The sequence below is a fragment of the Aquila chrysaetos genome, chromosome Z, assembly GCF_900496995.4.
Source record: "Aquila chrysaetos chrysaetos chromosome Z, bAquChr1.4, whole genome shotgun sequence".
NCBI classification, from domain to species: domain Eukaryota; kingdom Metazoa; phylum Chordata; class Aves; order Accipitriformes; family Accipitridae; genus Aquila; species Aquila chrysaetos.
Window position 1 is genome coordinate 25,568,861 of NC_044030.1, and position 26,239 is coordinate 25,595,099.

Here is a 26,239-nt window from a genome sequence, read left to right on the forward strand (position 1 = left end):
AAACAAGGATATTAGGAAGTAAAACCAAACCTTAGAACACCTTCCCCCCACCCCCTCCCTCCTTCCCAGCTCAACTCCACTCCAGTTCTCTCTACCTCCTCCCCACAGTGGCGCAGAGGAACAGGGGATGGGGGTTGGGGTCAGCTTGCCACACACTGTCTCTGCCGCTCCTTCCTCCTCAGGGGGAGGACTCCTCACTTGTCCCCTGCTCTGGCATGGGGTCCCTCCCACAGGAGTCAATCTTCCACAAACTTCTCCAATGTGAGTCCTTCCCACAGGCTGCAGTCCTTCAGTCACAGACTGCTCCAGCGGAGGCCATCTTTGGGGGCATTCCCCTGCTCCGGCGTGGGCTTCTCCCCAGGCTGCAGGTGGGCATCTGCTCCCCCGCTCCCCTCCATGGGCTGGGGGGGGACAGCCTGCTGTCTCACCATGGGCTGCAGGGGCATCCCCCCTCCTCCGGCGCACCTCCTCCCCTCCTTCTTCTCTGACCTTGCTGTCTGCAGAGGGGGTTCTCTCACATTCCGCTCCCCTCCCCCGCTGCAGCTTTCCCCTTCTTAAATCTGTTCTCCCAGAGGCACTACCACTGTCACTGATGGGCTCAGCCTTGGCCAGCGGCAGGTCTGACTTGGAGCTGGGGAAGCTTCTAGCAGCTTCTCACAGGAGCCACCCCTGCGGTCCCCTCCCCCGCTACCAAAAAACCACGCCACACAAACCCATAACACTATGCTGTTATGTTGCTGAAAAGGGAAATTCAGATGAATGGGTAAGCCAATAACAGAATTCCTCTCATTTCCTGTGTCGTTGTTACTTTACAACAGATCTTACAATGCAGAGTGCTTACCTCAAGAAGGCCATCTAAACACGAGTCCCATTGTGGGTATCATTTTGTAAGATCAGATGCTTCATAATACAGTGTCTGCAAGAAAATACCCAGAGTAAATACATAAAAAGATTAATTTTCTGTGTGTCACATTGCATTCTAAGCAGTTTAATTTTACCAGGGGATAGTGAAGATACAGGCATTTCAGCTTCAATTTGAAGTTGCGTTAACCTTTAGAGTATTACCATTTGGTTAAGAATGTTTTCAGGTGTGTAACACTGGATATTTGTTCTTCAAAGGTTACAGCATTTTAATCCAAAGTATGAAATGCTTAAGCTTCAGCTGAAGAGTTGCCATTATTGTCAAAATCTTTTGCAAATCCAGAAGGTCTAATGCAGCATAACCTAGAAGCTTGTTTAGTATGGCTGTATAACTCTCTGTAAGACTGTTTGTTGATGTCCATAGCATAATTTTTTACAAAAGAAACATCAGCTCACAGTAATTCCAGTGAGAGTGTTGAATGTTTTCTTATTAGAAATGGGGATGAACTAATTTCTCTGGAAAAAATATATGCGAAGTTTTTGCTTTAAATAAGTGGTAAATACATGTGAACGTGCGTAATGCTAGGCTTTTTATTTACTCAAAAATGACAACAGTATTTTCAGAATAAAGCCGATGCATTATATTGCAGATATAGTACAGAATCTTAGTCATTTTTCATTTAATGTCTTTTTATGAGTGCATTAAAACTATTCACACAATTTGTAAGTTTCTATTTTTTCGTGACACCTTTGATCTTGTAATGGGTTTTAATAAAAGAGAGAGTAAAGATGTAGTGTCTTCTGTTTATCTGTGCTGCTAACTGTACTTAGACTATGCTAACATAAAGACTGAGATCTCCACCCTTGAATACGCAGAACTCATCTGGACGTGGTCTGAGCAAACTAATCCAAGCTGGCCCCATTGTGAGTGACAGAGTTTGACTAGATTAATTTCCATGGATCTTGTCATTTACCTAATTTGGAAGTTTATGTGGTATAAGAATTCTAGATGGAAAAATGTTCTTCTAACTGCAGTGTTGTCACAGATAGCTCTTTAATTTCTTTATAATAAATCAATATTTCCTAAGTAGTTTTATAGGAATAAATAACAATGTTGCACACTCTTTAATTTTTGAAATGTCATTTAGGGGAAAAGGAAAAACTATTGCCTTTTGTAAAAAGAAAAATTACCCGTCTTTTCAATTACTCCAAACTTGCAGTGGATTAAGAAACTCACAGGCACCTTACATGCTGGATTTCCAGGGTTCCAACAGGCCTATTTTACTGACAAAATGTCTTTGTTCCTTGAAGGTCTTTCTGTAAACTTGCCATTAAGATAGGTAGCCTGTGGTTCAGCATTCATGTTATCAGACACGTTTCTAGGCTAGAGGAGGTGGGCTTGTTCAACCTGCAGAAGAGGAGGCTAAGACAAACTCTTAAGTGCTTTCTTAACTAAGCAATAGGTGGTTGTAGAAAAAAGACAGATAACCTTTATTTTCAGTCATTCATTCTTCTAAATCCAGGTATAATTCTGTTTTAATACCACTCAAATAGTTCACTTGGTGGTTGCTCTACCCATCTCTTGCCACTTAAGGTAGATGTGGAGAGGGGTGTCCTCACACAATTTGTCCCACCAGGGGAAATGGCTACAATGGTGTTTCACATGCAGATTCAAATTCACTCTGCCCAGGCTCCCAGATTAGTGGGAAGTTTAGTGAATTGCCAAATCCAAGCTTGCATACCCCCATTCTCCGCAAGTGCTCTTGTGTGGTACTAGGCAGCTTCTAGTCATCTTTGAGTGGGTACAAAATGAATTTGTCTGAAAAATATCATAGTTAAGGATAAACTGATCCTAGTATGGCCACAGGTGGCTACTGGGAGTGACTTTCAGCATTCTCAAAACCGTTATCCAAAGGCCGCCTGTGCTACTCCTACAGCAACTGACTCTGCTTAACCTTCAAAACTCAGCCATGCCCCCGGAACCCCATTGGGTTGACTCACAGAAAATATTTGTTCCCCCTGTGTGTCCTGCAAAAGAGTTTGAGCCATCCTTGAAAGTTTCCTAGAACTATTAACTTAACAATCTATCTAGCTGTTTTTTCAAAAACAGTATTTGGTAAAACAAGTTGTAATCCTTTTTGAATGAGAAGATAGCCCTAGTAAGAATAACTAACCAACAGTTAATTTTTTCAGGCTCTCAGCTGGCTTCCACATGAGCTCACTGATGTCCGCACAGATTCTCAAGAAATAAATATAGCCTTGCTGATGCTTAATAGACTGTGGTGTTGACAGGGAAAAAATCAAGGCAGGCAGCAGGTCAACGTACACAATGGTTATAGGAAAACATAACAGAGGCACAAAGCAAACTTTTTAGGAGGCTGATAGGGCCTTCTTCAGGTGATGTGATCTTGAATAAGAAAAGGAGAAGGACTTTTACATCTTATAAATAATTAGGATAAGATAGGATAGGATAGGATAGGATAGGATAGGATAGGATAGGATAGGATAGACTATTTCAGTTGAAAGGGACCTACAACAGTCACCTAGTCCAACTGCCTGACTATTTCAGGGCTGACCAAAAGCTAAAGCATGTTAAGGGCATTGTCCAAATGCCTCTTGAACACTGACAGGGTCATTGACCACTTCTCTAGGAAGCCTGTTCCAGTGTTTGACCACCCTCTCAGTAAAGAAATGCTTCCTAATAAAAGAACGCATTGTAAAATAACAATTGTAAAAGCGTATGTAAAAAGACTATGATCATGTCTGATCTTGTAAATATTAAGATTTATATTTTAAATTAGGTGAGGTTTTATGCTGCTCATTTATGAAACTCCGTATTAACAGAGAGTGACTTTAAAGCAGATCCATTTAAAGGGTCCATTAAAATAAAATTATTTAAAGCGATATTACTTTTTTCATCCTGCAGTTGTTTTTCTCCCAGCCTTCTCCATGAATGACTTGCTATATTGGCAGTATAGGTGACTGAGATATTATCTGAAGTTCCGGTAAGTTTGGAAGCAGAGTTACTGTGGTGGGTTGACCCTGGCTGGATGCCAGCGGCACACCAAAACCACTCTATCCCTCCCCTCCTCAGCTGGACAGGGGACAGAAAATATAACAAAAGACTCATGGGTGGAGATAAAGACAGGGAGAGATCACTCACCAATTACCATCATGGGCAAAACAGACGACTTGGGGAAATTAGTTTCATTTATTACCAATCAAATCAGAGTAGGATAATGAGAAATAAAACCAAACCTTAGAACACCTTCCCCCTACCCCTCCCTCCTTCCCAGCTCAACTCCACTCCAGTTCTCTCTCCCTCCTCCCCCCGGCGGCGCAAGGGAACAGGGAATGGGGGTTGGGGTCAGCTCGCCAAACATTGTCTCTGTCGCTCCCTCCTCCTCAGGGGGAGGACTCCTCACTCTTCCCCTGCTCCAGCATGGGGTCCCTCCCACAGAAGACAGTCCTTCTTGAACTTCTCCAACGCGAGTCCCTTCCATGGGCTGCAGGCCTTCACAAACTGCTCCAAGGTGAGTCCTTTCCACGGGCTGCAGTCCTTCAGGCACTGACTGCTCCAGGCGCAGGCTTCCCACAGAGTTGTAGCCTTCTTCAGGCACAGCCACCTGCTCCAGCGTGGGGTCCTCCCCGGGCTGCAGGTGGGCATCTGCTCCCCCGCTCCCCTCCATGGGCTGGGGGGGGGACAGCCTGCTGTCTCACCACGGGCTGCAGGGGCATCCCCTCCTCCAGTGCACCTCCCCCCCTCCTTCTTCACTGACCTTGGTGTCTGCAGAGGGGGTTCTCTCACATTCCAATCTCCTCCCCCCCTGCAGGTTTTTTCCCCCTCTTAAATCTGTTCTCCCAGAGGCACTACCACCATCGCTAATGGCCTCGGCCTGGGCCAGCGGCAGGTCCAACTTGGAGCTGGGGAAGCTTCTAGCAGCTTCTCAGAGGAGCCATCCCTGCAGCCTCTCCCCCACTTCCAAAACCCCACCACACAAACCGAAAACAGTTGTTTGGGTTCAGGTTTTCTTCTGAAACCTGTAGAAAAGATACTCATTGACTAAAGACTTTTCTTCTCCCTTCCCTCTTTTCACCCTGCCTTTTTTTATTTACAATTTCTTTCTTTTGTCCTGTGGTTTTCATGGACAGAAATGCAGAATAAGCATATTATGGCCATCTTAAATAAAAATGTTGAGTTGATGAATTCATGTGGCAGTTCCCATATATGATAAAGTTATATAAGATTCTAATAAATGTAGACATTTACAAACATGTACTTTTTTTCTTCAATGTCACTGGTTACTGAAGTCTGCTGACCATTAAAACTACAATTGAGTCATCTGATGAGGAAAAATAGCATTAGCTGTTGGATTACCATATACCTGTTGGTAACACAATTTCTTTGTACAAAAGTATATCTGAAATTATCTTGTATCAGTATTGTACTTGATCTTGAGACTACAGAATATGATACAAGTTGTTTAAAATAGGGGCTTTCTGGTTTTGAATTTTTTTTTTTTTAAAGGGGTGGAAGGTTCAAGTACTATTTTCCTCCTTTTTTCAGTTTGTGTAGACATTGATCACATTTATTTTTCATTGAGAAATATGTGGTAACACTCCAGTGAATTGGTTTTCATATTGGAGGAGAGGAATTGGAAGGAGCTTGGGTTGCCCAAATCTTGTATCAGGTTTGCAAGCTCAAAAAACTGAGGCCTACTTTCAGGTTAGGAACAGAACTTTTATTAGTTGAATTGTGTGGTGTTTTCCTAGTTTTGCTTGATGCATTATAAACAGCTCCACTCGTTAAGTTGTCTGTAGTTCTACTGAGGAAAAGAAATAGACATTTAACTGCAAAAGTCTATCAAAACTAAGCTAAGGACTTACTGGTAAATACTTGTTTAAGCTCCCAAATCCCTGTAATCTCTTATGCTTCAACTGTTCTTGAGCTACTATATCATCTTTTCTCTGCTTCTAGTCAGTCTCACCCTGGGAAGTAGCATTGAGCTGACAAGTGGTGTATGCAGAGCAAAACATTGAGCTTTACAGACAGCTGCTTATTGATCAGAAAACTGCACACAATTTCTTTCCCTTTTTTTTTTTTTTTTTTTTTTGAGAAAGAGACAGAAATGCAGAAATATTTAATGCTGGACATCTAGTCCAAAGCAAAGGAAAATACTCTAATTCAATATCATAAAATAAAGATTAAAAAATAAGGTTGGCTTAGGGGGGTGGGTTTCAGATATCTGTAAAGTATTTTATATATCTCATGCTTGCAGGGCTAAATTCAAGCAAGCATAAAGTAAAATACTGTTTCATAACTACCGATCAGGATGATTAGGTAATGAGAAGAATTTCTGAAATTTCACTTCTGAATTGTTTATTCCACAGCCACGAAATTTTGGACAAACTGACTGCCTCCACTAATATCTTCAACTAAATTACAGACATCAATAACCTCATGGTAAGAAACTTGCACATATGTCAAATATCCACACTTCAAAAAAATGAAACAATTCATTTACTGTTGTGTTTCTGTGATGTTCTTTGTTTATACTCTTTCAGGAATTTAAAAACATAACACTTCTGCTTTGCTTGATCTGCTGCTGCAATGCTGCAGGTCAAAAAGGAGACCAAAGGACAAAGTGATTAAGGAAACAGAGCCGTCATGTGGATGAGATGTTACACAACAGTTAAATGAGAGAACCCCAACATTTCATATTACAGCATGAAATATCTCATCCTAGCATCTCACAGAAATCAAATGGGCCATTTCTCCTTTTGGTAGAGAAAGAATAGAAAACGGGGACAGTATTGAAGTTAATTACAGGAATTCACTGGCTGTTCATTAAACAGTGTTTACACCAAGAGTGTCTGTCCTGCTTTTAGCAGACAGCTCATTATTTTATGGTTTTTTTTTTTTATATTACCAAGTGTTGTTTTACACAAAACTGAGGGCACTGAATGATTTCAGATTCCTTACCTCCCTGTGCTTGGCTCCTTGCATGTATTGCCCACAGATGCAATCACTGTAGATGACCTGAGTTGCTGAAAAACAGTCAAATAGCTCAGCTGTTCCTCTGGATCTTTTTCTGCATGAGGCTCATATTAGCACAGATAAATACGCTAAGTCCCACCACTGCAGCTGGGGTTGCTTGACTGTAGACACGTTCATAAGCTGGAACAAGGTAGCACTAAAATAAAGGTCTGCATAACAGCTGCATTGCCACAGTTGTTAAAAAGAAACTCAGGCCAAAATTTTTTTATTTGGGTTTTGGGTTGTTTTTTTCTAAAGGCTGTCAGGATTATGTAAGGTAAATCCAAGTGTTCCAGCTTTATAAAGTTTTACTAATGGGATTATGTTTCAAATTTACCTCTGGGAAAAAATCAACAATAACAGCAATCTGAACTGTTTCCACTTCCGTGTTCAGGCAGGTCTCTCTATATGTAGCTTATGAAAAGTGTTTGTGTATAAATAAGCTTTAGAAGTCTTAAAATGAAAAATTTTGCAACCAGGATTATTGGGCATTTCCAACTGCTATGAAGTTATAAAGGCTTCTGAACTGAAAATTTCATGATCTCATGCTTTCATCATGTACCCTATGGCAAAGTGCTACAGCCTTCGGTGTTTTCAAAATACCAAATGTTGGAGAAAGCTGCAAGAAATTTCTTAAGAACACTAACTCCCAGTGAGCACAGTTAACTTGTCCCAGGTGCCTTGCTCTGGCTTCTCCTTGAATCAAGATCAACATCTCAGTCCTTACCTTTGATGGACTAAAAGATTGTCTTCATGCTGTTGTTTCAGTCTATGGTCACCTCTCTGGACCACAGTATAGCATGCCAATGGGGCATCATCTCTGAACCAATATAAACTAAATAATTCTCTGCTCTAAGGGATGGGGTTGTTTTTTTTCTCTAAAATAGGCAGTAAATTAATATTTATATACAAACATAAATGTTTCATATCCTTCTTTCCTTGGAGGCAGGTGAGAAACAAATGTAGTGGGGTTAATCACTTTCCTTGATGCTTTGAAATATGCTCAAATACTGAGGTGAATGAACAAGCTAGAAAATAGAAAAAAATATTTTTCTTGAAGAGAAACTTGCTACAAAGGAAGGATTTGCTCCCTGATTAGGGAGCAAATGCACCTGGAAATCTTTAATGGCAACCAAAAAGTTTGCAGTGAAAGAAAAATTACTTTGTAATGACCCTGGAGATGTGTGAAGAGAATTCCAAAGTCCAAATGCCTTCATGATCTTCCCAACAGAAGAACAAGGGAAGTTTTTGTTCATTATTAGTTTTGAAATTTTACTCTTTTTTATTAAAGAAAAATAGGGGCCCAGCAATGAATAAAGATTAATACAATATCTTTGAAGCAATAGAAGTCATGACAGGCCAGGGAAACTGCAGAGTGTTCAGACCAATGTAGTTTAAAACGCCGGTAAGGTTGAACTGGAATATAAAATAGGTTTGAAAGCCAGAAGATATAGCATCAGTCTGGTCGTGGCCCTTGACGAGGCACTGTGTATTTTTCAGCATGTGACAATAGTTTCTGTGGCTACACTTATCCTGGTAACATGAGCAGTGCCAGGAGCAGTGCTGGGCTGTCAGATCACTCCAGCAGTCACCGGCATGCTCTTGTCCATGACTACTGACTGTCTTCTGAACAAGTCCAGTGTTAGCAATGCCCAGTAGCCACCTCCGTAGGCTCCCTGGATGCAGCCACGGCTTCCTGAGGGCAGGAAGGTTTAATGGCACAGGCATGCATTGTCCAATACCTATCATCAACCTCAGCACCAGGGAGCTGTCCTGGGCAAATTTTACTCATACAAACATAGCCTGCATGGCTCATCTGTTATTTGCAGGTCATGGTTATCTATCAGAAGCCACTCCTCTGTGTCATTGGTCCCAAAGCACAACCCTGTCCTGTCCAGCACTGTGCCCCAGAGCATCAGCTTGCTGCTGCAGTGGGTCTCACTAACTCCACTGCAGGGCAGCAACCCTCTCCCAGCCACCAGTGGAGAAGAAGCCAGGGAGAGCTGCTCACGAGGTCAGGCGCCAGGGCCCCGCTGCACCCTTGGCACATGGGTAACTGCAGACCTGCCATCCATCCTGCCTCTCTCACTGGCTGCCACTCAGTCAAGCAAGGGTAACTGCAGGATGGGACAAGGCAGTGAAGGTATGAAGGCAAGCTGACACAAAGAGTACGGTGTTGAGGAGGTGACATCACCACAAGGGCTCCTGGATTCTTACAGAGGAGGAAACTACAGGTAAACTGAAGCCTATAACTTTATTCCCACAGCTTGTTCATGAGTTGAGCTTTCCTGCTCTAGAGCAGAAGTTGTCACCAATTCCCCAAATGAATGAATCACTACTTTTTAGCAAAACTTTCTGAAAGCAGAACTTAAATTAAGGAATATTTCTGTACTTAGCACTTCCTACAACAGTACAGGTATTGTGCTGATTTTGGCTGGGATAGAATTAATTTTCTTCATGGTAGCTGGTACAGAGCTGTGTTTTGGATTTGTGCTAAAAACACTGTTTCTACTAAGTCAAGGATTTTTCAGCTTCTCATGCCCAGCCCGCAAGAAGGCTGGAAGGGCACAAGAAGTTGGGAGGGGGCACAGCAAGGACAGCTGACCCAAACTGACAAAAGGGGTATTCCATACCATGTGATGTCATCCCCATTATATAAATTATTATTATTGTAGTTGTTGTTATCATTTTTGTTGTTGTTATCATTATCATTATTATTATTATTATTATTATTTTTATTGTTATTTCTTCCTTTTCTGTCCTATTAAACTGCCTTTATCTCGAACCGTGAGTTTTACTTTTTTTTTTTCCAGTTCTATCCCCCATCCCACTGGGTGGGGGGCAAGTGGGCAAGTGGCTGCATGGTGCTTAGTTGCCACCTGGGGTTAAACCGTGACAGTGTTGAAGTCTTTTGCTAGTGTAAAGACCAAATGACCTGATGGCCTTTCTGTTTGAATATATGCCATTTCCTTTATGTTCTCTTGTGTGTGGCTTTAGAAATAGTTAACAGTAGGAAGACTATTTGTATTGCATTAGGCAGAGATAGGAGAAAAATGCATTTATGGATCAGTGTAATCCAGTCATTGGTTTATGGATGCAAAGTCCTTCAGGGACTGTCACAAATTCCCAGCTGTCCGTGAGTGCTAGATTTTGCAATTGCGACTCTGAGCTATACACAAGGCATGTAAAATGATATATAGCCAGGCAGCTCCCTGTGATTTTGCATCTGCAAAGGCTTGAGAACTATTCCAGCAATGATGTGTAGTAAATTAAGCTCAAGAAATTTGCCTGTGAAAAACTTGCCTCTGAAAAATAGAGATCTTGGGTAAATCTTCCATAGGTAGAAGCCTCTTTAGCAGAGGTAGAGCTGAGCAAATGCAGGCAGCTGTTAAATACTAAAATTATTACCAGCCCTCAAAAACATATTTTTCTGATCTTTGTATGTTTGTGAGTGCGTGTACCCTTCATTTTTTAAATTAAGTTCTGTTGATATTCTTGAAAACTGGAGAGAAATATTACATTTGAATCCATTAAAAAAAACACAAATAAAGCCACCTAACTTTCTTAAATATTCTACAATTCAATATACCATGACATAAGGATAAGATTTCATACTTGTCAGAAACAAAGGTGCCTTGTGTAGGATCTTTGCCAACATGACAGAGTATGTTTGGGAAGTGGCAAGGGCAACATTAAAGGAAGATAAATTCTCCATAAGAAAAACCAGCCCATCTGTTTGTTTCTATTCTGGGCAGTTGCCCAGTATACCTGGGGAAGGAGAAAGGTGTGTTTCTGTAGTGTGAACATGTGAGGATAAGAGAAATACATTAATTGGAAAACAACACACACACACACACACCCTCTGCTTGGGACAGCTAATGACCATAAATGGTACTCTTTGCATCACCGGTGTGTAATAGACAAGAATCACAAATTACTGCTGGTATTAGACAAAGGGCAAGAATTTCAAAAACCTCTGCATGACTTAGGTGACTAAGTCCGTGAGGCATTTGGGAAATTTAACAGCAGATGCCCAGATACTATTATGATAAGGGCCATAGAAATTTCTCTCTTGCTCTTTCTCTTTGTAAGTCAAGCCTGCATCAATAAAAGCAAAAATATGGACTTCCTCACTGCATGTACATCTGCCCTTCCCTTCCCTTGTTTGATGATGTCTAATAAAGGGCTGATTCTTTTCCCCTCCCAGAAAGCACAAGTAAAATAAATAAGAAAAAAGTGATATGTAGACTGTGCTTCCTTTTAGGATGTTTTCAAAACAGTCAGCCTAACTTTCTGGTAGCTACATTGCAAAGGCTGGTTTTTTTAATTTATTGACTAGAGTCACCCCTAAAATATTTTTTTTAACCACAGTCTTTATTATTATTTAAGGCTCAGTTAAACCCACTTCTAAAGCTATTGTTACTATGTTAACATTTTTATATGAGTTAGCTAAAACATAATATGAAGGGCACTTCATTGTCATTACATTAATCTATGTACTTATATATGTGTTGGTGAGGTTTATCATCTTGGTTACACCTTGTTCTTGACCCTTTGCTTAGAAAATACTTAGTGTTAAGTGCTAAGTATGCAGCATTAGCATTTGTATTAGCATTAGTATTAGTGCTAATACTCAGTAATACTGAATCATCTTCTTTGTAGGTGAAGTCATAAAGCATTAAGATCCACCAGAAACTTCCATAAAAGAGTAGAGCTGCTACCCTTCTAATTTTGAGCAAACTTTGACCTTAGTCTTTTAAATAAAAATGCCATTAGACACAGGATACATCTAAAAATTGTGGCGTCTATTGTAGTTTCCAAGTAAGTAATGCATAGGAGCTAGCAGCTGGAATCAGTAGCCAGTAATGTGCCACGTCTGCACTTGGATTAATGGATCAGGCTTGAAGGAGTGGTTGAGGGCTAACCATCTGACAATCCTTCAAAATGGAGATAATATGAATTTGGGCCTCTTTAACCTCAGCTCTAGTCTTAATACTCACTCCACCTTGGAGCTTGCCTTCTTACTCCCCTAGGTCGGAATTTGTTCCTCTAAGTGTACATAGTCTGAGCTGAGGACCTACAGAGTGCCAAAGACCATTAAAAATCCACAAACATAGGAGTGCCTACTATTCAGTCCAACCTGAGTACTGCCAATTTCTGCAGACTCTGAGGAAGCTGAAGTTTTTGAAGCCTATGAAAAAGCTACTGGAGAGAATAATAACATTTTCTCATAGAGAAGCATAGCTTTTATAAAGTGCTTGGTGCTGAAAAGAGCAACAAGGTCTTCCTCAGATCAGTCAGGAAGTGAGAAAAGAGTTAATACTACTTTTTAACAAGTTTCCAATGAGATTTGACAGTGGCTTATACAAGAGAAAACATTTCGAAATTATTTTCCCTCCTAAAATAAAGCTATCCCTGCTAGCAGCACAAGACATAGTAATACAGTAGGTATTTAATATAAATTAAATTTAACCTTTACCTTAAATCTTCAGACCAAGAACATACTATTAATCAGAACAGAACTTTTTAAAGTCTGTTTAATAAATAAATAAACAATAAAGTCTATTTAAGCAGTTGATTGTATTTTGTTCTATCAAGAGCTGTTGTCACTACAACGATATTAATACTTCTAACAGAACTAACAAGAGATTTTCTAAATTTGATGCTTTTTTGTATTTTAAGTTGTTACAGAAGTAAGTCTTTTTCCTTCAAGTTGTTCTAACAAGCACAATAGAAAATCACTTAATCCCTTCTGAATGAAAAAAAAAAAAGCTGTTTGCTTCTGCCCTCTTCCTAGATGCAATCTCTTCTCAATGTTCATGGTTCATGGACATTTTTTTTTTTTAAAGTCACTACCATTTATCACAGTATTCCATTCTTCATTTCTTACTATGTTAAATGAATTTTTGTTTCTCGGTTTTGATCTGTTCGATAGAAAAAACAAACTATAAAACAGACAAACAGAAAAAAAAGCTGTTATAAAGTCTAATTCCACCAAAATCAGCAAGACCAGGAATTCATCAGCAAGATCCATCACATGATCCACACCTGCTCCAAATCAATAGCAGACTACTGTGGCTACTGGGACATTCTCTGCATTTGCTGATTCACAGAAAGCTGTGTTACTGCTTATACTCATGCACTTACTGAGAATGAACCTATTAAATAATACTGCTGGGCACTTGCACTGTAACACCTATCAATCTAAATAAGTCTTGGCACTTGAGTTTAATTGATAGGCCACATTCCTGCTGCTCTTTCTGCTCAGTTTCACAGTCCTTCATTTCAGACTTCAAATATAACAGATTTGGGCAAAAATGAATCTTTTGTTTCAAAGCTGCATTTAATAAAATTTCAAACAAGGAAAAGCCCAAGTTCTCTTCTCCAGCCATCTAGAGTAAAACTCTCCCTCTTAAATCCTGCTCTACCTATCTTCAAAATTAAATTTGTTTCCTCCCTTGGATTCTTTAACATCTTCCCTTCCTATCCTGTTCCTGCTCTACTTCTTAAGGAAAAACCCCAGACATTTATGGTCAGCTCAGTACAGCAGTATTTCTTCCGTTACAAATCCTTTTCTATTTCGCTTTGTGGCCTGTGGCTGTGAAAAAGGGCACAGTTTCATGTTCCTAACAGAATAAAAATGATGGTGTGCTGCTTTTTACTACCATTTCTTCATCCCCCAAAACAGAAAAACAACAGACCTTTGCCTCAGAGAAATTATAGTGGAAATGAATTTGGCCACATGTAATGAGATGAGCATTTTTCTCTTTTTAACTGCATAAACCTTCTCTCTTTCCAATCAAAATTTTAAGCTGATCTCTCTATAGCATTTACATTGATAAGCAAGTGGGCTTTTTAATAATTTACCCATGTTGCTGCAAGAGGAGGGAAAGAACTGTAAGTTTAAAACACAAAGGCAAAAAGTTAATTTAAAGTGATGTTTGGCAAAAAGTCCCCTTTGAGATCCAGTTGTAATTGAACAGATTAAGAGAACTGACAGTAGCTTCACGGTATGCCTAAGTGGAGGTCTCTACGGGTCAACTCTCGGATCTTGTGCCGACACGTTAAACAAGTTTGTCAATTTTCCATCAGATTGATTTTTCTCACAGGTCTGGAAGCCTCGTCTCATTTCATCTTATTTCCACAGGGGTTCTTAACATTGCAAACTGCCATTTACTTTTGTCTCAAAGTGAGAGGAATGATTTTTATCTCCAAGTGGCAATCACGGCAGGCAGCTCCAGCTCTGCTTATAGTGTTGCACATTGTCCTCCCTCACCAACTGGGGTTTCTTTTGTGTTTTTCCCTCTTTGGGAATGATGTGGATTTTTAGAATACATTCAAAATAATTATTAACAGAATGTACTTAGGGCAGATGTCTGTAGTCTCTGAAGTGAACCAAAAAAGCAACAGAAACTGTAGGGTTTTTTCTTTACCGTTTTCAGCACAATGAGAGATCAGCTTGAGAAAATATGATGTCTCTGGGAAGGTCATGGGGAAGAGTATTAACCTCTCTTTGCATTTCCATGTCTATTATCCCCTCCTGTTAATGTCAAGGGAAGTTATGTGCACAAAATACAGAGGGAGCATGCTTCTGAATAGGTGAATGTTGCTGAAGATTATAATGGTATATATTTGGACTAATTGCACTAATGACAAGAATCTACTCTTACTTTACACCAACTTAAACAAGAGCAAAATTTGTCTGCAAGCCTGTGGGACCTGATGATGTTCTCATATGGCCATACAACCATGCAGTCCCCTTGACTCAAATTAAGCTACTCAGAACTTAATGACTTGCTTGACCTAACGACCTTTTGTTGGAAGAGGAATGGACTACCATTTATATCAGTGGTATGAGGGTAAAATCATAGGAGACCCCAAACCCCATGTTTTCTCTTGCCTGCAGCTCTGGTAGTCATTTCCACTTGTGAAAACTGGCTGTAGTCAATCATTAAAGCCATAATCACTGTCATAGTGTGTAAGAATTTCTCACAAGCATCAGTATCTCTGTCAGATACAAAACAATGAGCCTGATTCCTACTTTCCTTGGTGCTGATTACACTGTTCCACCAATAATACAGAGACACTCATGATCCCTTCTTTTGGAGCCTTGTACAATGTCAAAGTTTTAATATAAATGCAAATAAGGTCCATTATTTTGTTCTCTGAAATGTGATATACTTGACCTAATTAAGTGATCAAAGATAATGTGAAAATTTACATCATTTGATTATAAGCAATTCATCACTGTTTAAAAATATTTGCCCCAATTTTAGAAATCTACATAAAAAAATATGAAAAAAAAACCCAAACTAAACCAAAACTTGTAGTGATGATTTTTGCCATCAGCATGATGAGAAAGCAAAGCAAACCTCAAGACTGGAGCTGTTGAACTGGTGGCCCATGGGGCACTTCCAGCCCAGGAGGAACCACTGGATGCCAGCCCAGCACCGAGCACCTGGCATGAGAGATACTGTTCCCTGTCAAAAGTCTTTCCATGGAGCAGGTATGCCTGTGGCCATGCTAGTCGCTCAAGGTGTAAGGAAAGAGGTGGGTCACCCAGGAAAGCCTCAGGGAGCCCTGCAGTTGGAGCCACACTAGACTGCCTCCTGCCCTCACGGTGGTGGAGACCTGGACACCACCCAGGGGGAGAGGTGTTGCATGGGGGAAGACTGGGGTGCGGTGGGGAGATGCCCTTGAGTTCAGTCCATGGGGCATTCCTTCAGTCCAGAAGGCCAGGGCAGAGGGTTGGGAGCCAAGGTCACACTGAGGATGTAAGGGGCTGGGGAAGAGTAGGGGACTGCATGGTTCTGCCCTTCCTCCCTCCTTCCCTCCTTCCTTCCTTGTTTAACATTTAGTGGACAGTAAGGAGCCAAGGTTGCTTTTCCTAGGAGAGCTGTTACTCTCTCCACAACCTGCGCAGTCCCAGATGCTCTCATGGAATTGACTTGCCAGAGACAGGAAAGTATTTAATGAGTTAGTTAACCTTAAAAAAATGTACTGAATATTGCAAATAGCAGAAAAAAAGGGATATCTAAGCCATATTTTTTTTCCCCCCAAAATATTGATCTTTCTCTAGTTCTATTTTACATTCTTTGTTTAAAGCTAGTAGGTGCCCAAAAATAAAGACCTGAGCAAAACTCCTTCATTTCCGCATTGTATGTGAATGAGTTACTCGACCATAATGACAGATGACTTTGTTGTGCCAATGGTCGTGTCTGTGACAGGTCAGTTTGGTTTGCACAGGTCAGCTCAGCACGTATTTTTTGGCAAACCCTTTGGAGAGTCTCCTGGATGAGCACTTCCTTTGTGCCTGGATTTGCAAAACAAACAGGCAAATTGCGGTATTGCCTTGTTACAGCTTAATGTGAAAATACACAACAGCAAACTGTGTTAGTAGAAAAGCATGTAAACAAGTACTTACAGGCTTTTGATCATGGTGTAGATACCCCTAACAACACTGCCTGAAATGGTAATCTGTCGCAGAGATAGTTTAGTGAGATAAAGTGAGATAGTTTAATGAGCTTTAAGATATAAAAATAGTTTTTTTCAGCTGTTATCAGTCTCTGTGTAAACACTTCCCCAAAGATGAGCCTTCACTGTGTGAATGAGGAACTGTTTCCACCACAGCCAGGCTGACAAGGAGGACGGGGCTCGGCAGGGTGGCCCCAGCCCTCCCGTGGGATCAGGCACCCCAGCCCACCTCCCTTCTCCCACCTACCTGGTCACCTTTCCCCAGGGGAAAAAGCCCCTTTCCCTGTGCCCATGCAATGGCAATAAGAAGACACCATGCCCAGGCCCTGGGCTGGATTGTAAGAACCAGAGAAAGTTTTTTTTGTGGACTCCATGCGTATCCCAGAAAAAGAAAATCACAGTCTTCTGGTTATTTAGGCATTTCAAACCTGGCACAAGTGTTTAAAAATCTTATGAAAGTTCACTGCAAAGTTAGCTTAATAGACACTTCTCACAATTAAATATTTTAGACATCTCACATTTTTCCCATAATTCCAACAATAATTAGATCATAATATGGATTAATTTCTTGTCACATCCAATTTTTAGTGGCAAGATGTTTTGAGGGAGTGGAACACAAAAACAAGTTGCTGATATTTGTAAACTCTCCATTTTGGTGTATACGTAAATGTAAAATAGCTGACATTTGGCTCTTTCCTCCCTCCTTTCCTGCTTGTTCAGTGCAAATATTACACAGACAAATATGTTAAACAAACATCATATTATCTACAAACAAAGATATATAAATCTCATTGCCCTGGTCAACAGCTCAGGACCAAACTATCCTCCTGAGAAAGCCTGATCTGTAAGTGACCTTGAGCTAATTGCTTTCCCACTCTGTTAAATGGAGGTCACTGTACTTTCTAATCTCACCAAGTTTGTTTATTTAGAGGTAGCAATACTGTATCAATACCAAAAAGGTAACCTCTAAATTGTGTTCATATATTTTCATGGGGTGGAATTGCAGGATGATTTATAAGCAAATTCTTGACACTGTAACTGTACAAAGGTAATCAAGCTATCATGAGATTTTCCATCTATTTTTTGGGAGGGAAAGGGGTGCTGAAATTGACAATTTTCTGTTCAGTGGCAGAACTACAACCTCTCTGAAAATTAGCAAGAGCCATACCTGCTAAAACTCCGTACTTCCCAGTCCAAATGTACTCAGTAGAGCATTTTGTCAGAATTTGTGTCTTAGTGTTGTCATCTTTTAAAAAACACTGCAAGAAAGTTGGCTAGTACCAAGAGTGTCTGTTCTGTACAATCATTGCTGAATACTAAATGTTCCAGTCTCTCAAGACCCCTTTAAATAAGGCTGCTGCTATTTTATGCTTTCAGATTTTTGTTGGTATGTGAAAACATGAATAACCAGAAAAGCTTATGCTTTGCTTTAATGATAAGCTGCATTAAGTAAGATGATGGCCTCTGTGGTGACTTCTTTAAGTGCTGTCAGTACTCAGCATATCCCAGGATCAAACATCTCATGAGAAAGGACTGAATTGATTCACTCTTTCCTGCTTTCTTATTGAATGCTTTTATTTTCCTCCTTTCTTATTGAATGCTGTTATTTTCTTTCATAAGCAAGTAAAACTCCAATCATATAAAATGAAGAGGTTATGGAGAAATGGCAGAATTAGCTAATTAGAAGAGCCATTCTCCTCTGGGAACTGGCTCTGGAAGAACTGCACACTGTAAGGCCCTAATTCAGGGACATATGTCAATACTGTGGATAGTGCTTAATCATGAAATCAATACTTAAAGCTCCACTTGGCTAGGAGCTGGTTTGCAATAGGATTTCCATATTGTTTAAGAGCACAGTGCTGATTTCCTTTGAAACATTTTCTTATTGTCTTATTATCCAACTCTCTACAGAGCTGCTTTCCCCTCATGACCCTCAATAAAATCTGAAGAGACTGTTACTAACTGTGACTTTGAACCAATTGGAGAGGGGAAACCTTTGGCGAAAATTTTAGCTGTGAGTGGGTTTACAAGCCTTGACTTCCAGACTCATCCTCAGCAACTAGGTACTGGTGACAGTACAGGATTCTTGAGCATGTTTTCTTGTGAGCAGCAAAACTGGCCAGGACCTACTTATGTTTGGGATTTTTTTTGCTGTTCTGATAGTATCAGCATTTGGCTTGCTTGGGTTTTGTCAGTCTGGGCTGTGCAGCCAGTGTGGCAGGTTAGACACAGCACAGGCAGAGACATCAAAGCAGACTGAAAGGCTTTGAGCCTTTGCTAAAATCTAGTCTCCAACTGCAAAAATTGAGAGGCAAAAAGCCTCTTAAACAAATAAACAAAACAAAACAAAAAACCCAAGCCCAAGCCTACAAGACCAAAACAGAGTTTTGGATGCTGAGATTGATCTTTTGAGATCCTAAACTGGTCGGTGTTGCACTGAAGCTTTCTTCTTACCTTGCCAGACTTTGGCAGCCTCCAATACCACACCTGTTGTTTATCCTGCAAGCTGGTGTCCAAGCTGTTTGTGCCAAACCCGTTGCATTTACTCCATCTTGGAGACATTGGTCTGACCCTATGCTGGTCAGGAATCCAAGGCACAAAATTTTACTGTACAAAGGGTAGGCAGACTGGAAAAAAAAAAAAAAATTGTGCAGACTTTTTCTAATTCTGGGCTTTGGTATAGATGTGACAGAAATTCGACAAGTGATAAAATTTGACTAAGGTAAATATGTGTGTGTATAAAGATATAGGGGGATAAAGGTACGCACCAAAGACAGGACGGAGGTCTGACATCTGAAATAATGAGCCACAACAGGCAAGGATAGCAGTGATAAGAGAAATGTCTAGACTACAGGTAATGCTAGGAGAAAAACATTGTTCTTATTTCTTATGGGTAAAGTTAGTTTCTCTTAATAAATTATTCTTTTCTCAGATACAGTTGTGCATAGAAACTCTAAGAGTGTGCAGTTTAAGTGATATATTTTATGGATGTCTGTAGGGCAGTTACTCTTTCCCAAGGAGGACAGGACATTTTGAAGTGGCCATTGCAAGAAGAACACATACAACTGACTTTTACTATTCGTATCATGCTTGCAGTATGCATGCAAGCATGCTTGCTCTCAGCAGCCTGACACTGGATCTCCACCTTCTGAAACCCAAGCTGATTCTTCACATTTGCTTCAAAATTAGCAAGTGATTCATTCCAGAATGCTAGCAATGGCAGAATACCAGCCTGAGGACACCTGGAGCAGTATCTTCTAGAGCTAAATGCACACTATGTATTAAACCCAAGTCATGAACTCACATCTCAGGTAGTATTAATGGGGGAAAAAAACAGGTTTAGCTGATATGTAAAGCTCACCCAGAAATACCAGTCTGTGAAAAACCGTCCCTTGCCTGTTTCCAGGGGCATGGAGCTGTGATGAAGCCTTTTGCATAGTCTGTGAAGATGTCATCTCACTGGCAGCCTACCCCAGCCACTCGTGGTCTCACCATTTGGAAACAAGCTATGAAGATCCCATGCAGAGATGCTATCTGCTTGGTTATTATTAGTTACCTGATACTGCTACTGTTGTAGTCCTAGTCTCTTTCTTCATGTTGCTGTACATGCTCACATGCTGGAAGTCAAGGAGTAGTTCATAGATGTAGTGAACTGTATTTGTGTAGTGGAGTGGAGCTGCAGCTCTGAAACCACATGTTGAGGGCTGCAGGGCTAACTGTGGGGTCAGGTGGATGTGGGGCAGTGGTGGGCTGACCTTGGGTGGCTGCCAGGTGCCCAGCCAGTTGCTCTCTCATTCCACCTCCTCAACAGGACAGGGGAGAAACAATAAGATGGAAAAGCTTGTATGGGTTGAGATAAAGACAGGGAGATCACTCACTAGGTACTGTCAGGGACAAAACAGACTCAACTTGGGGAAAATGAATTTAATTTATTGCCAATTAAAATAAGTTTGGAAAGTGAGAAAGAAAGACAAAAACTAAAACACCTTCCTCCCCCCACCCCTTCACCCAGTCTCAACATCTCTCCTTCATTCCTGGCTCCTTCACCCCCTCCCTGCAAGCAACGCAGGGAGATGGAGAATGGCGGTTGTGGTGAGTCCATGACAGCTCCTCTCTGCCACTCCTTCCTCCTCAGGTAGCTTTCTTACCTTCTTTCTGATGTGAGACAGGCCCAGGCTGAGTTTTCAGCCAGCCCACCTGAGCACATAAGGAGGCTGCATAATGGCTCTGCCGGGGAAAGCAGCATGTGCCTTGCAGACAAAGACTTAGTAAGTGCCAGCATTCCCAAGACCCAACAGGTGCTTAAAAATGCATGTGTGCACATTTCCTTCCCTTCTGGGTTCAGCAGGGCTGTTTGCAAGTGGTTCAGAGAAGTGGGTTTTCCCAGCAGGGAGCAGACCTCTGGTTAGCAATCAATAAAGCAATCCTTTAATATTCCTCTGACTGAGCAAAAAAAGAGGTATGTACTATAAATTTGTATCGAAAGGATGCTGCCCCCTCCTCTGAGGAAGTGCCTGTGATAGAAAAAGATGGATAAACAAATAATCCTCTGGTTTTATCAGCAATAGTTATGGCAACCGGAATTATGTACTTTGAGGCAGCATCTCTTGTGCCTTGTAAACACCTCAGCCTTCTGTCAGGGCCCCCACTGGGGCTATTTACAGCTTCAATATTACAAGGTAGCTACTGTCTAATTATACACAACTGGATTGCTTTCTACCACTCAGGTCCTTGGTTAACCCTTAATAATAATTAATTTTTTGCTGTTACACTGTATATCAACTTAAAACTTTCAAGATGCTAAGGTGTCCCAGCAGAGTAGAAAACCTATTAAGATATCAAGACATGCATGCTTTGCAACTTCTGTTTTCGTTAGTAGTAAAAGGTCCCATAGAAAGAAAAAAAAAAAGGAAAAAAAAGAGAGAAAAAGGAGAGAGCAGCACAAAGTCATTGGAACTGGGACTCAGATCTTCTAAAACAACACTTGCATTGCAAGAGACCTGTTGTCCTCATTTACTTTTAGGGTTTTTTAACAAAGAATTAGCCTGCAATCAGGACTTGATTCCAATGTACAAGTGTGTTAATCAGATCTACATTAGGCAGCCAGTATGTGACATGCAGCCTTGGCTCAGTTGATTGAGTTTTCCTCATGCTAAGCTTGGAGGGATTTTATTTGTCCTGTCAGTGAGGGCTGCAATCTTTACATGGGCATTTATTTAAGTCTTCTTGTAAACAGAAATGGCCTGCTTAGAGGAGATGAGGTGAAGGAAAGGCAATATCCGCTGCCAGCATAGCACAGTTCTTCATAATGATATCCTTTGAACAAAATGATCAGAATTACTCTCAGGTCCAGGCCAAGAGGGCGATTAGGACCTTTGCTTAACTTGCACCCACAGACTACACTTTTACACTGGGAAAAGGTGAAGCAGTAGAAAAAAACCCTGTTAATCTATTTCTCTCAGCATTCCTTCCTTTCCTCCCATAGCATTTGATCAAAACAATAGGCTGGGCTCTGCTTTCTTTGTCACAGGTTGTAATCAAGCAAATCAGGGAATATGCATTTCTCTCAGTCCAGGAAACATTCAGGGATACAGAAGAACAGCTGGTGAGAAGTGAATGTGGAGCCATTTGACAGGAAGGAAGATCTACCCCTGAGAGCAATTCCAGCAGAAATAAACATCAAAATGAATGACTTACAAGGCACTGTAACCTCATTTGTTGGCAAATTGAATACTCTTACCACACATAAATATTCTTGAGCAGAGATCAGATCTTGTGGGCTCACAGCTATTAAAACAGCACAGTTTTAACAGCATGCAAGGAGAGGTTGAACAAACATCTTAGCTGTAAAACCCATTAATGAGCCATCATAAAACAGTAAATTTGAGAGTATAAATGCTAGAAAATCAAGTCAGGTCTCACAGTATTCACACATGGATGAACAGAGGAAATAATAGCAGCGAGAAGAGCACCTCGGGGTGAAACAGCTCTGCTGGGCGAGCTGTTGAAGGACAGGATGCTCCTGCTATACAGAACAGATCATAGGTGCTCTTCAGCAGGCGGCAGGCACAAGGACGATGCATCACTCAGACCTGAAGGGTTTGCGTGCAACGCACAGGCTTTTTGGGCTGATCCCTGCTGCAGTTTGATAAGCTCAGAGTACAACAAGGGGATAATGATCTCTCTTATGACCTCTCAATGACCAAAGCTGAGAGTAGGTAAAAAACAGATGGACTGGTAGATTCATAGTACTATACCCAGAGTGGGACTGTGGTAGATACTGGAATGGGAGACTGCTAAAACAGGAGGGCTCTCAGTTTGTCTTGCATGTGCCTTCAGGCTTTTCAGGCTAAGGCTGACAAAATGTGTTTTCCTTTATCACCTAAAGGGAAAGGAACTAAAAGGAAAACAGCCTATTTTGGGTCTCTGCAGGAAGAGAAATACAGATTAAGAATATGTCTTTATTAGCTCTGGGAGCCATTTCTAGAACTCTGTGTTTTAACCAGGAAAATTATTACATTATTAAATAAACCTTTGGGTATTCATTCAAATTTGCTTTTCCTCCTTTATGTTTAAAGCTTCAACAACTGTAGAAAATGCATGTAGAGGTGTGTGTCAGCCCTGACAATGCAATTTACATGATGCTTGTGTTGCATCCTCTCTCTTTAAACCCAGGAGAGAAGGCTGTGATTAATTTAATGGTAAAGCTTCCTGCATTTATCAAAATGACTAAAGCTAGGAGGTTTTCTGTGAACGCGTGAACACAGAATGTTTATTGTTACATTTTCAAAAGGCATACTTTTTAGAGAGATTAGACTTTTCAATACACCGTTCCTGTATTTCTAAGCCTAGATCAGATAACATTAATTGTATAGTTATTAATTTGCCCATGCAAATATGGCCACTGAATGTCTACACTCGTGGATGAATGTGATCATATCCAAAACTAAAACCATTACAAATTCAGCCTGATATACCTGAAAATATACAGGAAAGAACAGGTTTTCTTACAGCTCGGTCCTACCAATATATTCCGTTTCTATTTCTTTCAATCGTTACAGGGACATACTGCAAAGTTTATGAGCCTCTCTAAATTTGCTAATGGACTTACCTGCTAAAGCAGGACCTTGAAATATGCATGTTCTTTTCTGAAAACTAATATTCTTTGCCATTTTCTTCTTTGGAAAACTGCATATAGCTGAAATTTGTTTAGCTAATTTCCAAACAAATTTTGTTTTGGTTTTATTTTTTCATTTGTATAATGTGGGTCAGAGGCAACAAGAAATAGTTTGGCTGTCCCTAAATATTACCTCACAAAATTTTGCATGAATACACCAGGGCAGAGGGAGGACTGGCACAGAAACAGCAAAAAAGCAGCTCCAGAGTGCCTGGCAGTGATACAGTGTGCAGCATTATAATGCCATCATACCCTCTCAGCATGCTGCTTTATATAAGTTGAAGCTGTTTTTTCACCTTCTCAATTGCAACTTACAAAGATAAAAGAGTGTATCATAGATTTCTCTTATCTAACGTTTAAATTCAAACTTTTCCTATGAAACTCCTTTTTTATTTTTTGGCAGAAAAGCTTCAGATGTTGCCATTTAATTTTATTTTTTTTTTCTCCTTCTCCTGCTTTTTCCTTTTCTGCCTATGCCTAGGCAGGCTAGTTTTTAATATTTCCACTTGTACTTTTACTTTTCTTCACCTTTCCATATTCCATACATTTTTGTGCTTAGAAAGGTTACAGAGTATCAGAAGAATAGAGATGCTGCAGAATTTTTACTCTTCAACTTGAAAACACTGCAGAATATTTGAAAACTGGCTGAGGAGAAAGGAATGAGAAGATTAAAACAAAAATGAAAAAAACATATTTCATTTTATACAGAGGCAACAGAGGAAAAAAGACTATAAATACAAAATTTGGTTTTGTTTTGAAATAGTACAAAAATAATGTTTCTGTTCCCAAATTTTTCCAAAGTCCCAAGGTAAAAATCAACAATGACATTTATAAACCAAAATAAATCTATCTCTTAAAAAAAGTTCTAACGTGAAGGGAACATTTAATTGAAAACCCTTGATGCTTCCTACTAAAACCTCTTATTCCAGTCACTAATACCTAAATTTTCAATCACACTCCTATTTCTCTGGTCCCACTGTAGCTGCTGATCAGAGGTTCAGTTGTCAGTTAAAACCATAACCCTTTTGGTATATACTGATATGGTGATGCTCCATAACCCATATTATAAGTGGATAAACTGTGGACCTGCATTACCTTTAAGCAAAAATCAAAGAAAAACTTATTGTATAGTCTAATGAAGTGCCAAGTCATAAATGTTTGAAATGTTTTATTGCTTTAAAAATTTATTCAGACAAAAACTTCTATAGGCAGTCACATAATTTTCAAATCAGAGTTACCATATTACAGAGCTTGCACTGTAATTTAAGGCACCAGCTCAAGATTCAGACAGTCTAATGTATAATGTATGTGTATCCCCTGGTTTTGTACAGGGTTCATCACTGCATTTTGTAAACTCCATGGGGTAATCTCTGTGTGGGGCAAGTCAAGTCAAAACAAAACACAAGTCAATAGTCCACTACACATTGCAGGCCTTCAGCTTTGATGGGCCCTTGAAAGGAAAGGCTTTTCTTCAGGAATGTTTGGGAAAACAAAGAAGTGTTAAATAACCGGGTGTTCATTAGGAGACTATTTCAAGCACAGTATGCCCATCCATGCATCAGCTTTGGGGCTGGCAGGTGGCACAGGTACGGCATTGCTATGCTGTCAACCCAAGTTAATAGTCAATTTGGCAGCCTTGCTTCTCACTAACCATGGATGAATTCCTAGCCCCACAAAAGTCAGTGGTAAAACTCCCACCTGGATCAGTAGGCAAGGGTATAGGTTATGCCTTCTGCATTGAAAGACCAAAGTTTATACTCTTATTATACTGACTGGAGCTGGGAGTGAGATGCTGGCAAGTCTACATTATGTCCTCAGCTTGGGTTTTGTCTATCTTGCTGCCATAGTCTGTTCATTTGTAAAAGATGCAAAATTGACTACTTCACAAGGATCTTCACTGCCTTAAATTTATACTTCGGGATGAAAATGGCTCTGTAAATGCAAAGTAATAATAATCATGTGAAAATTTTGAATTCTACCCTCAGTGTTCATATTTATGTAGCAGCAGGCTGAAAACATCACAAGATAAAAAACAAATATAGACTTCCAGAAGTCAGTTTAAACCCCAGCCAGTGCACTCCCTAGCAATATTCCCCTATTGCTCTGCTGGGTGCTATCAAATGATGTGACAATAAACAGAGGCACTGGAAATGGAGCAACAGGAAAAAAAAAAAATAAAATCAGGAGCTCTTCATTGCCATATGAAGAAATATCCCCCAGTGTTTCAAATAAATTCTCATCTCATTGAAGTCATCTTTCTATGAGATGTATTAATATACTTTAAAAAACAAGCTCTCTGCCACACTGCATGCTCCTTGTTGACTCATTTGGTGGCTCCTGACAGAGCATCGGGAGAGCTTTATTTGGAAGGACGCTGGGGGAAGACAGATTAAACAGGCTTCTGGCTGCATTCAATTTTCTCTAGTTTGGGGAGATTTTGCACCTTTCTTAGAGATTGTATCAACTGGGATTAGCACATTCCATTTCCTGCACTCCTCATAAGGCTGAGAACTAAAGAAAATTAAAATAAAGGTCAGTGAACTTGGCTATGCTTTTCTCTTGCTAAAAATTTGTCCATATGTTTGCTTCTTTTTGCTTTGATCACATCTTGTTTTGGCAGGCTATACATATGTGTGCATGCACAGGGCTTTCATGTTTTTCCATTCCACTATGTAACCACTTTGTGGATT